The following is a 13,554-nucleotide window of genomic DNA, read 5'->3' as shown; positions in this document are numbered from 1 at the left end:
TTTTAAAATTTTGGTAAGTAGAATAATATTTATTTGTAATATAGAAATATTTGAATTAATTTTCACAATTATCTTCACACTGAAAGCAACCCTGATATTTTTAGAACTTCTCTAACCATTATATTTTCCCCTGATAAAACTCACTCTGAATAAAATACATACCTTGTGAGGTCTATGTTATTTCCAAAAAAATCCAAAAATCTGATTTTCGTCTTGGGTTACATTTTGATTCTTTCAAATGGAGAAAAGCAAACAGATAAGTACAGAAAAAATTAGGTTTTAATGATGAATATACATTAATGGGACCAGTTTATCCTATAATGCATACAGCTGATCAATCACATCATCTAAAAATCTCTATGTGATACACAATTTTTTCTTTGAAATGTCTGTTTCAATCAAGGCTTCTGAATCATTGCAACTGGAATTTTTTTATAACTGGAAACAATCAGAATTTTCTATCTGAATTTTATTTTTAAAAATATTTGGAATAGTATAATTATGGGGATGCTGAATAAAGTTCTGTGTTGTATTCAGGATCTTTATATTGATTTATGAGGTTTTTAAAAATGTAATCCAGATGTGGATGTGTCCCAGCATTTTTGTTCTGTTGGCACAAATAAACAGATGCTTGTTTAGGCTCTGTGGCAGTGGGAAAGCCATGCCTTGGACTCATTTTTCCTGTGTTCTGGAACAGACTCATACCTAGAAGAGTCGGGGCAGGAGATACAGGATAGCCCCAGCTCATCCTTCCTGCTTCAAGCCAAAGGCTCGGGTGCCCCAGGAGCTCTCTGACACCTCCCCCTTTGTCTGGCAGCACTGGCTCAGCCTCAGTGGAAAAGTTGGAACCCCAGGTTTACCAGCCGGGGAGATTAATTTTGTTATTTCTTATAGCTCTTTCAGGCACCTCTGGAAATGCTATTGACAGTGGCAAGAACTTGGACCATTGTAAGGATTTTCTGCTAAGTACATGAATTTAAACATTTTTATCTCCTAAATAGCAGGCTTTAAGACAACACTTGAAACACATGTTGGAGTGTTAGCTTCATCTTTCTGTCTCTTGCCAGTGGAAAGAAACAGTTTTTCTGTGTAGCTGAGGTTGCATTATTATATTTAAAAATAGTTATGTTACAAACTGAGTGAGGCACTTTTACTCTGAAATGTCAGGGGAGTATAAAAAAGCAAAACTAGTCTTATGTTTTAGACACATTTATAATTGTACATGCACTTAATTGCTCTTGCAAGTGCTCCATTTTTCCCACTTGCATATAATGATGGGCCCTCTGCACTGGCTCTGGCTTCTCAGTGGAGAGAAGAAGGACTAAAAAGCATTTGCCCTATATTTTAGAATTTATTCAAAGATGTTTCTTATCAGTGATGTCAGAAAATGTTGGAACTTAAGAAGGAAGCAGCTTTTGTCTGCCTGCACATCTTGCCCATGGGGATGCTGAGGAACTCATGATATGCTCTAAATGAATGAGAGGTACAGTAATCCCAAAATACTGTCTGAGTTCCCTGACCTAATAAAGTAAGTTCTCCTAAACATTCTAGCATAATGACTGCTGCACAGATAAAAGTCTTTGTATTATTGCTTGATCTTTCTATGCTCCAGTAGTTAGTTAAAATGTCAAAGATCACTTTTAAAAATATTTTTAAAAAGTAATCTTGTAAGGACTAATGTTTTTTGCCACTAAGATAGAGTTGTATTATACTGTACCTCGTTGGATCTCATATGGCAGACTTCATTTCACCAAATTCACAGAGAAAAGAAAATCTACTTCAAGTAATGCATTTAGTTCAAGTGACAACATACCATCCTGAAGGTTCTATTCTGAAGGTTCTAGCTCAAACCTAGTGTATTGGCCAAGGTGGCCACTGGCCCAGACTGGAGGGATGCCGCTTCCCTCCCAGGACTGTGATCAATTTCATTTGTGATTTGGATGTGATCAGGAAAATGTAAATACTTTTTCACTATCAGCATTTATTTATTTATATATATATATAAAAATATAAATATATATAATTATATATATTATATATATTATATATATATTATATATATATAATATTTATTTATCTATTTATTTATTTATTTATGGGGTAACCACCTCCAAAAGGGAAATGCAGTTGCAGCACTTTCATTGGCATTCAGCAGCCAGCCAGCCTTTTGAATGGTGCTTTACATAATGAGTAAGTTTGTCTTTGACAGGCTTATGTAATTATAGAATCACAGAATGGTTCGGGTTGGAAGGGAACGTGCATATCACAATTAACACTTTGAAATCCCTGATGGAAGCACATGCACGTTCTTTTCTTGACTTGTGTGGAAGTAGAGACAGTCTGAACTGTTTCAGATGAAGTTTTAATGCATTTATTTCCCTGCGTGTCAATAGAACAGTTAAACTGTTCTAAATAGTTAAACTCTGTTTAACCAATTTCCTATTTTATTATGAACAAAACTGTAGTAGTCAATGGAGGATTTTAATTTTTGTTAAAAATTAACATCTAAATTAGCATAGATGTTTTCCCACCAGGAGTCCTGTTAGACCATACTGAAGAAGGTTTTGAAGTAAACCAGCTTATCAAGAAGTGTGTAAAGTGGAACTTGCTTATATGTTGTACCTTCATAGTTAAACTGGTGAGAGTTGGCAGTCCTTTGAATTTAAATCTGTGTGTTTTGATCAGTACATATCTTTTTGTGAATAGACTATTCTAATATGGAGATATAGGGGTTTTTCTCTTTAGCCAATACCACTTTCAAAGATATTTAACCTAAACAAAGAATCACAAAAATGTTCACTCAAATTTGGATTACGAGTGTCCAGTTGAAAAGCCATAAATACACAAATATTTCTGAAAAAATTCTTGGGAAGTACCCAGATGTGTTTTATGACTTAGAGACATAGATTGAAATATTAATGGGTGATATTCAAAAGTGTATGTTCTCATGCTCTACAAATCCATTTGAAATCTTTTTAGTTTGTACTTTTATCAGAAATCCACAAACAATTTGACATAATTTTCCTTAGAAAGCATAGTGCAAATATTTCAAGATGTACTCAAGAGCAACAAAATATCTCAGTGCTGAGTTGTCTACCTTTCAAGGCAGTTTTATTTAATTGCTGGCATCACTGAATAATAGAGCAAGCAGCAATTGAGACACAAAACGTGAAACAAAGTCTGAGCTTCTGACAGTCACTGAATTATTTTGCATTAGTGGCCACCGTTGAGTGATCCTGGAAACTCACAGGCCTAAAACTTTTCATTCTTTCTTGAAAAAAAGTTTTTGATTGTTAGAAGGAACCTCTATTGGAGCATCTTGCTACCTACAATCTTCACTATAAGTTGCCAAATTTTTGGGTTTTTAATTTAATGTCATCTTTAATAGGTCCGCTATAAAATATGATGTTAATTTCATATTCCAAATACTGCTTCAGACCAGACTGAATCAAAGAACTCCATGACTTTCAAGTGCCAGAAAATAGGTCTCAGTAGCACTGGAGAACTTTATGACTGATGTTTTTTACTGAAAATTCTGCCCCAAAAGAAAAAGCTAGAAAGAAAACTACAAAACTCATTAACTGTGTGTATACAAGTATTTTCTTTCTGATTTTATCCTTCCTTTCTTGTTTCAAATAGCTGTCTAAACCCAATTATAATAATTTTTCAACTGGTTACCATTTTTCTCTCCTCTGGTAACAGAGGGAATAAAAATTCCCAGCTTTAGAATTAATAACTAATCAGATTACTATAAATTTATCAACCTCAATTTTTTATCATCATTGAAAATATCTCTAAATTAAATAAAGATAGGTAGACAGGACTCAATTTTCATATTTATGGAAATAGGAAAAGTTACTGGCCTTTCAGTCACTTCTGTATTGATGAACAATTCCTTTTTCATACTGTGATATTCTTTTCTCACATTGCTGGTTGAATGTGGGGGAAAACAAAGGAGGCAGGATATAACAGACTGAAATGTTTCAAGCAGTTGGGATTTTATAAGTCATCATGGTCAAGATAAATTGGTAGGCAAAGGGCACATGAGATGGTCAAAGGTGGATATAAATAAATGGGATGGTTCCACAATTTATCATGCAGCTATCATCCATACATACACGATATCTGTCCATCCATCTTGTCCCAGGATCTGGCTACGCTGCTTGTATATCCACAAAGATAGGATGAATCACAGGAAAAGACACCAGCTTGTAAATATGTGTCTACTCTTTCTTACGCTAATCTTCCTCTGGGTCTCAAATGCCTATCTACTCTAAGTAACAGGATAACTGCATAATAACTTCAAGTTACTATCATGTTTAGAAATCACTAAAGCTGGTCAGGTCATTAGTCTGAAATCTTTGAAGACAACAGTTCAGTTAGAAACATAAAAACTGAAAAATTTCTAATTGAATTAGCGCAATTATACAGCAGGAGCTAGCACTGAGATGATTTGGGAAATGTAGTCTTTTACAAGAGGATTTAAAAACATTGTTGCAGAAAAATTTTAAACTTTTATGATCTCTATCTCATAGTTTGAATTCAAAATGTTGTTTGTTAACTGTCTGTGGACAATGGGACTATCTTTAATAATCAAGCACTACCATGTTATCAAAATCTCAAAAAATTACCCAATTATCCGAAATATATTTTGTTCTATTCAATTAAAGCACTCATTTAAAATTAATTTTAAAAGTTAATTACTGGAAGAAATGCAATTTAAAATTAAAATTTCAAATTAAATTACCTAAAATGAAAATAATTTATTTTTTCACTATCAAAGTAACAGAATATTTCACCACTACTATTTTCCTTTAATTTCAAAATCGAGGAAACAGCCCGCCTTCAGAGAACTTTATATGCAACCTTAGACGAAAGTAAAATCACTTGGTAAAAAATCATCCAAACTCATATTGTTATGATCTACAATGAAAACATGCTTATTGACTTGCATGAATTTTTAGTGAACTACAGTACAGTCCTAAATCTAAGCATTTAATTTTGACTATTTCTTTCTCATTGTGGAGCATGTAGAGCTGTCATGGGTAAATGGAAACAGAATTAAGTAGATGGACATCTAAAGGAGTTAGAAGTCTGACCTCTAAAGGGTATGGCACAGAGAAATAGGAAAGATGATGAAACTCTGCTACCAGGAGACTGCACTTCATTCAGTTACTCTAATAACTCCCAGCTCAAGAACACTTTTATCAGTAACTTTTGCAGGGATTGCACTACCTCCTGATCTGGAGAAAAGTTAAAATATTTTTCTTAGAGAATTATAGCTTCATATTCCCCTGACTATCTGATACCAGGAAATAAAGCTGTTCATGACAGGCTTTTGGTTAGTACTAAGATGTTATAACACTGTTTCTAAGGAAAGGCTCCTTGTAAAATGTATTCTGCTTTTAAAATATTGGGCTAGAATTTTCAGAGACAGGAGGTCACTGGGAGATGAGCACTAATTCTCATGTGTTATAATTGCACAGTTCTCCAAAATCTGACCTAGGAATACTGGCCTGTCTGCATAACCCATCTGATCCCAGGTCGTGTAGGGAGGACATTGAAAATCTTTATAAAGAGCCCAGGCCCTTATTCTGAACACATTACTGTCAGGCTCCTAGTGCAGTGATGGTAGGCAAAACTGCTTCTTCTCTGGAGAATATATAATGTCACATGTAAGTCTATTTAATTATTTAGGCAGACATTGGTACTGAGAACACTGGAACTAGGCAGAGTCACAGGCACCCCTTGTAGGTCCAGGTGTACACCTTCCTTAGAAAAATCTATGTGCAGCTGTAGATAAACTTTTAGACACAAATCTATTTGGAAAACTGGTGTGGTCCTGCTTACTGGGGTATTAAAGACGACCACTTTTCATTATATTTGGGGAATTATTTCAGTTCAGAAATTGATAAGAGAACATGAAAAAATATGCAGACGATGTATGTAGGAATGTTTTCTTCATATTAAGTAATACTATTTCATAACAGAAGACAGAAACTCAAGGACCAATTCATTTATAAGGACCAGCTTCAACCTTAATGGTTGACATGCCCTGACACTGACTGCTAGTTACTCTGAGTGTAACTATGCCCTTAAAGTGGATTCACTTTAGATTGCTTAGCTAATCCCTTTTGTTTTTGTCGGAGTATCATGAGAGGAGGGAGGAGAAGGAAAGAGGGAGATGGTAATTTACAAAGTGATTCGAGCTTGCAAAAGTCTTTCTAGTCCAAAACATCCTAAGGTTTGCTTAATATGACTTTGTGCACATTTAAATACTTAAATTGTCATTTTAAGGTTTTGTGGTTTTTAAACATAGCTGTTTGGTTTCTTATCCTTTTCTTTGGTATGGCTTTAATGAATGGATTATGATGGTCAGTTTGTAATGCCATGAATGAAAGATTTAGGACCGCTAATCTTAAGAACACTGCTTGGCGCCAGTAGACAAACAATGCACTCCCCAACTTGTTATCTCAGCCATACTAAGCTTTCACTTCTTACCTGCTTTCAAAGACTGTCAGTTCACTCATGTAGTCCAGAAAGTATTAGGCACAATCTCCTCAAGAAGGTGTTTAGTGTTTCCTGATTTTTTGGGAGGGAGTTTACCAATTTATAATACCTTTGTCTATTCAAAGTGGAACTGAAACACTTGAAGATTGAGCTAGTTTGAAAAATAAACTCTCAAGGTCTTAAAATAAAATGCAGCTTTGCTCTGATATAAATTTTAAGAATATCAGTTAAATTATTGTATTACCTCTTTGTATCGTAATATTAATTCTTTCGAACCTTCACTGTTTATTGGGAATAAACTCTACCAAAAAAGAATTACCGTGATGCACAGAAATGATTAAAGGGAGGGATATAAAGGTGAATGTGTGTGCTCAGTTATACATTCCTCAATCTCTTATGTACATGGAACAGAGCATACATCTTGAAACAAATGCATGAGGCAATGAACTATGTGCTTTTATCTCAAAAGCTACCAGACCCCTACATGAAACCAAGACACTGAAGGTACAGCAATGTTTCTCAGACCCTTAAAACTTTGTCCATGAAAGAATGTCTTCAATTGTTTTGTGATAATTCATTGAATAGTCATAAGTTTTAATGCGTTTTCTTGCAGAAATGTATATAGATGGGCAAACAATGACTTTGTGCTTCTACATAATTTACCTTGTTCAACTGTAGTTGCATGCATACAGAAGGAAGAGGACAGGGTATTTAGTAATGAGAAAAAATAAGGTGAAAAATAAACTTCTTTGCTAGGAACAAACTGCAACAGTATTTGACTATATATATAAAACACTGCATGTTTATTTTCAGTGATATTTGTGTGAAATGTGTTAGCTGAATAAATAACATCCTACAAATCAATCCAATACTTTGACTTATAAAAGCTGAAGGCTTCCTTGGTCTGGTTTTTCTGTTGATAATTGGAAATTATAGGCTGTTCAAAAATTGGGTGATAAAACTGCCATATGATATTTCTGAAAATTCAGAGGAAAAAGAAGAGCAGTTTTAATTTATTATTTCTGTGAAGAATAATTAAAACAATTAAAATTCTTAAAATGCTTTATAATCCTACTTTCAAAAATGGCACAAACTTTACTATTTAGAAAAGAAGAGATTCAGAAACTCATTTGGAACATTTATGAAGGTCACATTTTGTATTTATTCTGAAATTATTTGTAAATTACATTATTCTGAAAATCACAGGAAAACTGCAAACAGTCTGTTCAAATTAGTTTATTTAAATACATAGATCATGATTTTGTATGGTCAGTCAGACCAAATTTTAGACCCAGAACTGCTAGAAAGGAGGAAATAAGGGATTAATAGTTTATGGTACATATAGATATATCTTAATCAAACTGGTTTGTTGCTATGCCCTTCCCATTCTCTGCCATTGCAGGACACGTGATCGTGTTCTGCATCCTCTTTGCTTCTCACAGTGAGAAGCTGTTATGATTCAAGGCCATCCTGTGGAGTGCTACTGAGACCTTTTCAGATTTTAACGTAAAAGCTGAGGTATTTATTTCATAGTGATATCTCTGCCATGATAATACTTGATGTGTGTACAGAAACGGTCTCAAAGTAAACAATAGTGCCATAGATATTTACTAAGTTGAAGTAGAAAACAGAAAATTTTTCTAGACAAATAAAATAACCAACAACAACCCAAATCCCAATGTATAAACAAAATTTGATGAGCAGTCTTAAGATAATAGGTAATAAATTATATTTGGGGTCTTGAAATTATATTTGCCTTACTGTAAAATTTAATTATGCCTCAGTTTCTTTTGTTCAAACCATGTAATAAACACATAGATATTGAATCCTGAAATGTGCATAAACAGAGTGTAAATTTAAAATATTTTTCTAATATTAAGTTTTTAATAATTGGTTCAAGACAGCCCTGACTGAGAAGGGAGAGATCAGACTAGATGACCTCCAGAAGTCCCTGACCTTAGCTGTTCTGTGAATCTTCGAGTCTGTGAAGTCCTCTGAGAGGCTTTTTAATAAAGTCAGTTTGATTTTACAGGCCTGAGCTGATACAATTTCTATTAACAAGAAATATGACTTGTTTGTGACTACCTTCCTACCAGGTAAAACTGGATCACTTTTGCTTAGATCCCTGCCTAAACTTAACAGTTGATGTTTTCAGATCTTCCTATGGAAGTAAATTACAGAAAGACAAACAAAATATTTCTTATTCACCAATTCACCTTGGCAGGTATTCCTCTGGCATGCTTAGCTTGTCAAAGTTTAGAGAGTCCTTAGAGAAGCTTTTAGACTCAGCATTGCCTTAGGGAGTGTGTACATTCAAGCCCAAAGTTGAAAACAGAAGAAGGCTTTTCAATGAAAAAATGAACAATTATTGAAAAAAATTAAATTACCCTCACCAAACAAACAAAACTTTAATAAGTATCTAAAAATGTATTTCAATACAATCCAATGAAAATCATTATTTACAGTTAAATTCATTGCTGTGGCTTGTCCTCACTGTCTTTTTCTTTGTATTCCCATTTTAATGTTTCTTCCTCTCTGTTTTTTTATACATACTTTTAAATGCTGTAGGTTTATTGCCCTATTTCGACCTGAGGTCTGGTTTTCTGCAATAAATTTTCTATAGTTTGTTCTTCATAATTATGTCATGTCTCCTGGTTCCTTAACTAAAAGCTTGATCTCTATTATTCACCATGAGCCAAAGAGGAAGGGGAAGCTTCTGGAACTTAGTAGCAACTGCAAAACAGAGGCAAAAATAAAAACGAAAAAATTTAAAATGCCAAGCAAACAAAAAAGAACACAGATAAAAAAAAAAAAAAACAAAACCAAAAACTCCCAACAACAGAAAAAACAACCAAACAGAAAACCCCAAGCAAGCAAATAAATAAATAAACAAACAAACAAAAAACCAAAAAATCCAATCCCACAACTTTCTTTTCCTAACCAGATGAATATTCCTTTGGAGTAATAAAAATATTCTGTTTTTTGTATCCTTTGTGTAATTTCTTTTATACTTACTGATAGTTTCTGAGACAAATAATGAAAGTGGAATGGTGGCAATTTTAGAAGTACAGGAATTTTCAGTCCATCTATTGAAATGAAGGTTTTCAAATGGAAACGAGGGTAAAGCCTGAATCAGGAATTGCTATGACAGATAATTCAGGATGAGAGGCAGGGAAGGTGAAAGAAACTGATGTCAAGTGTTTATATTAAGCCTTATTAAAGGCTATATACCCAAATCACCTTCCCTAGAATTTTACCATTAAAAGTTAATGAACCAATATTGGTGTTATTATGAATCTTCTGCAGAAATTATCTGGCTATAATAATAAATTATTAATATTGCAACTCTTGCTGAGTAGTATTTAGACATACAAATCCTTAGAAGGATTTCATGAGGGATTGATATGATTTTATTCTATCTGAACAGCTGCCAAAAAAACCCCTCCAGTAGTTAAATCAGTATCTCCAGTGGTGATGCTACCTCAGTAAACCTGTGCTGTGCTCTCTGTCAGACAGAAATGTTGTGTCTATGTGGGCTGGTGCAGGAGTGCACTGAGGAAAAGGAAACAGTTTGGGGACAGAGGGCTGGCTGTCCCAGGGTGACATGCACACCAGCACAGCTGTAAGACAGGCAGTTTCTCAGGGCTAGGGCAGATTTCTTGAAATGTGTACGTCACATTTTTTACCCTTGTAGGCTGCAGGTAGTAGTCTTCTCTCATGCAAGTAATGAGAAACTCCTTCTATTAAAACTGCACTATATGGCACAAAAAGATAATCAGTACCTGGGAATGTGTACTAAATTGGCTATAATTTTATTAATTATCAGGGAGCTATTCAGCAGTAATATTTCCTGCATATAAAGCCATATCTATCCTGCTTTCCTGAATAATAGCAAGAAAATTAGTTGAGGGGGAGCAACATTTCTGCAACTGACTGTCTCATTTTAAGCTGTTTTGCATGAGAAAACGTTCAATTCTTAAGTATTCACCAGTGTGAAGCCTACTGCCCAGTTGTGGAAGGCTGCCATAGCATGGGAATTTCCATACATGTTTGGACTATCTTCACAGCTGTCTTCAACTGTCAACTTCTTAGCCAGCATCTGTTACAAAAGTGTGATAATATGTTCTGATTGCATCATTCCAGCCTTGGAAGCCAGAAATTGCATTCTGGTATCTAATGTCTTTACCAGACATTTTAAGACACTTTGTGTATTTTTTTTAACTTGTGTTTAGCACCTATTAGCATCCTATACTGTTCTTGAGAAGGAAACTATCAGCCAAGATTCCAGTTCCCTCAGTCAGTCAAAGGAGTAAGAGGTGTGGAGACCATGAAAATCTTCTCACTGTTTCACTGGCACCTCGACTCAACATTCCAGCTCCTTAGCAGACAGCCCACATATCGACATCCAGTTCCAGTTCTGATCTCTCTACAGGCAACACATTCTCATAGCAAAGGGGTTCACTTCCAGCCTTGAATTTAACGTGGGCTGATTAGAGAATAGACAATCTACTTTGCAATGCATGGAGAGATGCTGGAAGTTCCTTTGCTTAATCTAGGAAAACAAGGGTCTAGCAGAGAACATGTCCAAATGCTACAAATATATCAGAAATATAAGTATCAGGGTGGGACAGACAGCTGCCTCAGCTGGTGTGATTGAAGGATTAAAATAACATACAGATTAAGCATAATTTCTCTCTAATATGCCTTCTAAAGAGAAAAAACTCACCATTCAGAAAGGAAATAGTTTTTAAGAACCCTTTGGAATATCTACAAAGTTTGTTAACAGGACTCCAATTTTCATAGCCAGCTAGTTCACAACTAGATTTTAAACTGGTGAATCCTTTTCAGTAAATTCTCAGCTCCCTGCATCCTCATCTGGAAATCAAACATGTCACTTCATCAAGTAGTTCATCCTTTGCTTTCCTTCACATGTGGTTTGGGTTGGGAAGTCCACCTCATTCTTGGCCAGAGTCCCATTGCTGTGATTGTGGCATGTGTAGCCATGTGCTATTCAACTGATAAAACTTGCCTGTGTATGCAGAAATTATTAAGTGTCTTTATGTAGAGCTTGATGTCAGTCAATCACAAAAACACTTATTCTTTCTTAAAGTTCAGAGAGGTTTGAAATCCTAAATGTACTAAGGGAATTCCTTCTCCAAAAAGCCACTCCACCTCTGATGGTGAGTTGGAACGAAAAACCACATGACATAGGTGTAGAAATGCAAATAAACAGGTTTTCACACAGAGCTTGGCAAGCAACATCAATATTTTTTGCATAATTCCAATTTATGGGTTTTCCATTTATGCTAAAGGATTACAGCCAAGCCCATCTTAATATACTATAGATGTCTCCCTTCCTGAAGAAAATTCACATGCAATTTTCCTAAAGAACCTTGTCCAATTTAAAATTCATAATCATACTTTTAAATTCACGGTCAAACTTCTGCTCAGTCTTGCACCCCACAAAACATATTAAATTTGTGGAAATCTTGGCCCTGTCTCAGAAAGGCATTTCAGAAGACATGAATGACAATCAAAACAATATTTTCTAACATATGCAATGATTCTCTCATAAAAAATGATCTTCTTTTACCAGCTTTTGCTGATGTTATATGAGTACAATCATTGGTAATAAAAGCAGGATTTGAAGAACAGAAAAAAAAACTCCCACAAATTGCAGTAATATATTTCTTCCCTGCTCACATAATCTTGTTCATAATCTGCCTTTTCCCTAAAAGTGTACAGGCTTCTAGTAACTAGGACAAAAGCAAATTTTACAAGTAGTGTTGAAAAGCATTTAATACAACCTAAATTCTTAAACCGTTATATTCTTCTACCATACAATAGGGATTTATAATCCAGAAGTCACTGAATGCAGCATCTAAAATCTAGCTCCACTCCTAACTGAAATAGTTATATACCTGTCAAGCTGAGAGAGAACCCATTTAAAACTCATACTGGCTTTTGTATCCCCCTTTGGCTGAGAAGGAAGTAAAAGGATTCAGTCAGTGCAGGAAAATTAAACTATGGTGTGAAAAAAAATTATTCGTATATACCCCCAAATTTCTTTCTTCAGATTGAGTTCATAGTTCTGCCAACTGTATATAGTGTAGTGTATAAACTGTATAGCTAAGGGTGGGGAGGGAGGAGAGAGAGAGAAGTGCTTTTTTGGTCTTGAAGTAATACAGATGTATATCTAGGGAGTATATACACTATATTCTAAAATACAAAACAGTGGAGAAGAGGATACAAGGAGAGGGAGGAAAAGACAGTCCTTACAGAGTGGTAGTTACAGTTTGTTCCAGATTAAATAATTTTAAAAATGAAATTAGAGTTGTGTCTAGTGACTGTATCCTATTCAAGGGCATTTTAATTTCATAGCATGAGTATTTTTAAAGCTATAATTCACCTTTATATTAGTTTTTATATTTATATATATATTTATTATATATATTTATATAATAGTATATAAGTATATATTTTTATAATTGTATTTACATAATTGGTATTAGTTTTAATGCAGTACAGTTCTGATTCATCACTAATTGAATTATAACATTGACTTTTCAGGAAACAATTTATCAAATATTATATAAGTAAATGTTTTCTATATAACAAAGGGGTTTCTATTTCAACACAAATAAGTACAATTTTGCCAATATAATGGATAATAAGTAATTATCACAGCTGGTATGACCTTTTTGAATATGTGCCATTTAATAAAACCAACAAATTCCTAAATAGTTTTTACAAAGCTTTATCTATGTGGACAAATTTTTAATATAACAACAATATGGCTATAGCTACTTATAGGAGACATACAGCTTCTATCACAAAAACAATGAATTGTTAATTATGTATTTGTTGTTCATGACATGACACATTCCGGTAGAACGAATTTACCTTCAAGGGATACCTACCTCGTATCTCCTTTATCTTGCTTCTCTTCTGTTCTGCTAAGATATTTCTAATGCAGAATGAAGATTTGCCAAGAAGTATCCAAAACCTGGCATAACTGTTTAACTGTTTCCCACAAGTGCAGTA

The sequence above is a fragment of the Sturnus vulgaris genome, chromosome Z, assembly GCF_052056855.1.
Source record: "Sturnus vulgaris isolate bStuVul1 chromosome Z, bStuVul1.hap1, whole genome shotgun sequence".
In the NCBI taxonomy this organism is placed as follows: Eukaryota; Metazoa; Chordata; class Aves; order Passeriformes; family Sturnidae; genus Sturnus; species Sturnus vulgaris.
This window is presented reverse-complemented; position numbering follows the sequence as displayed.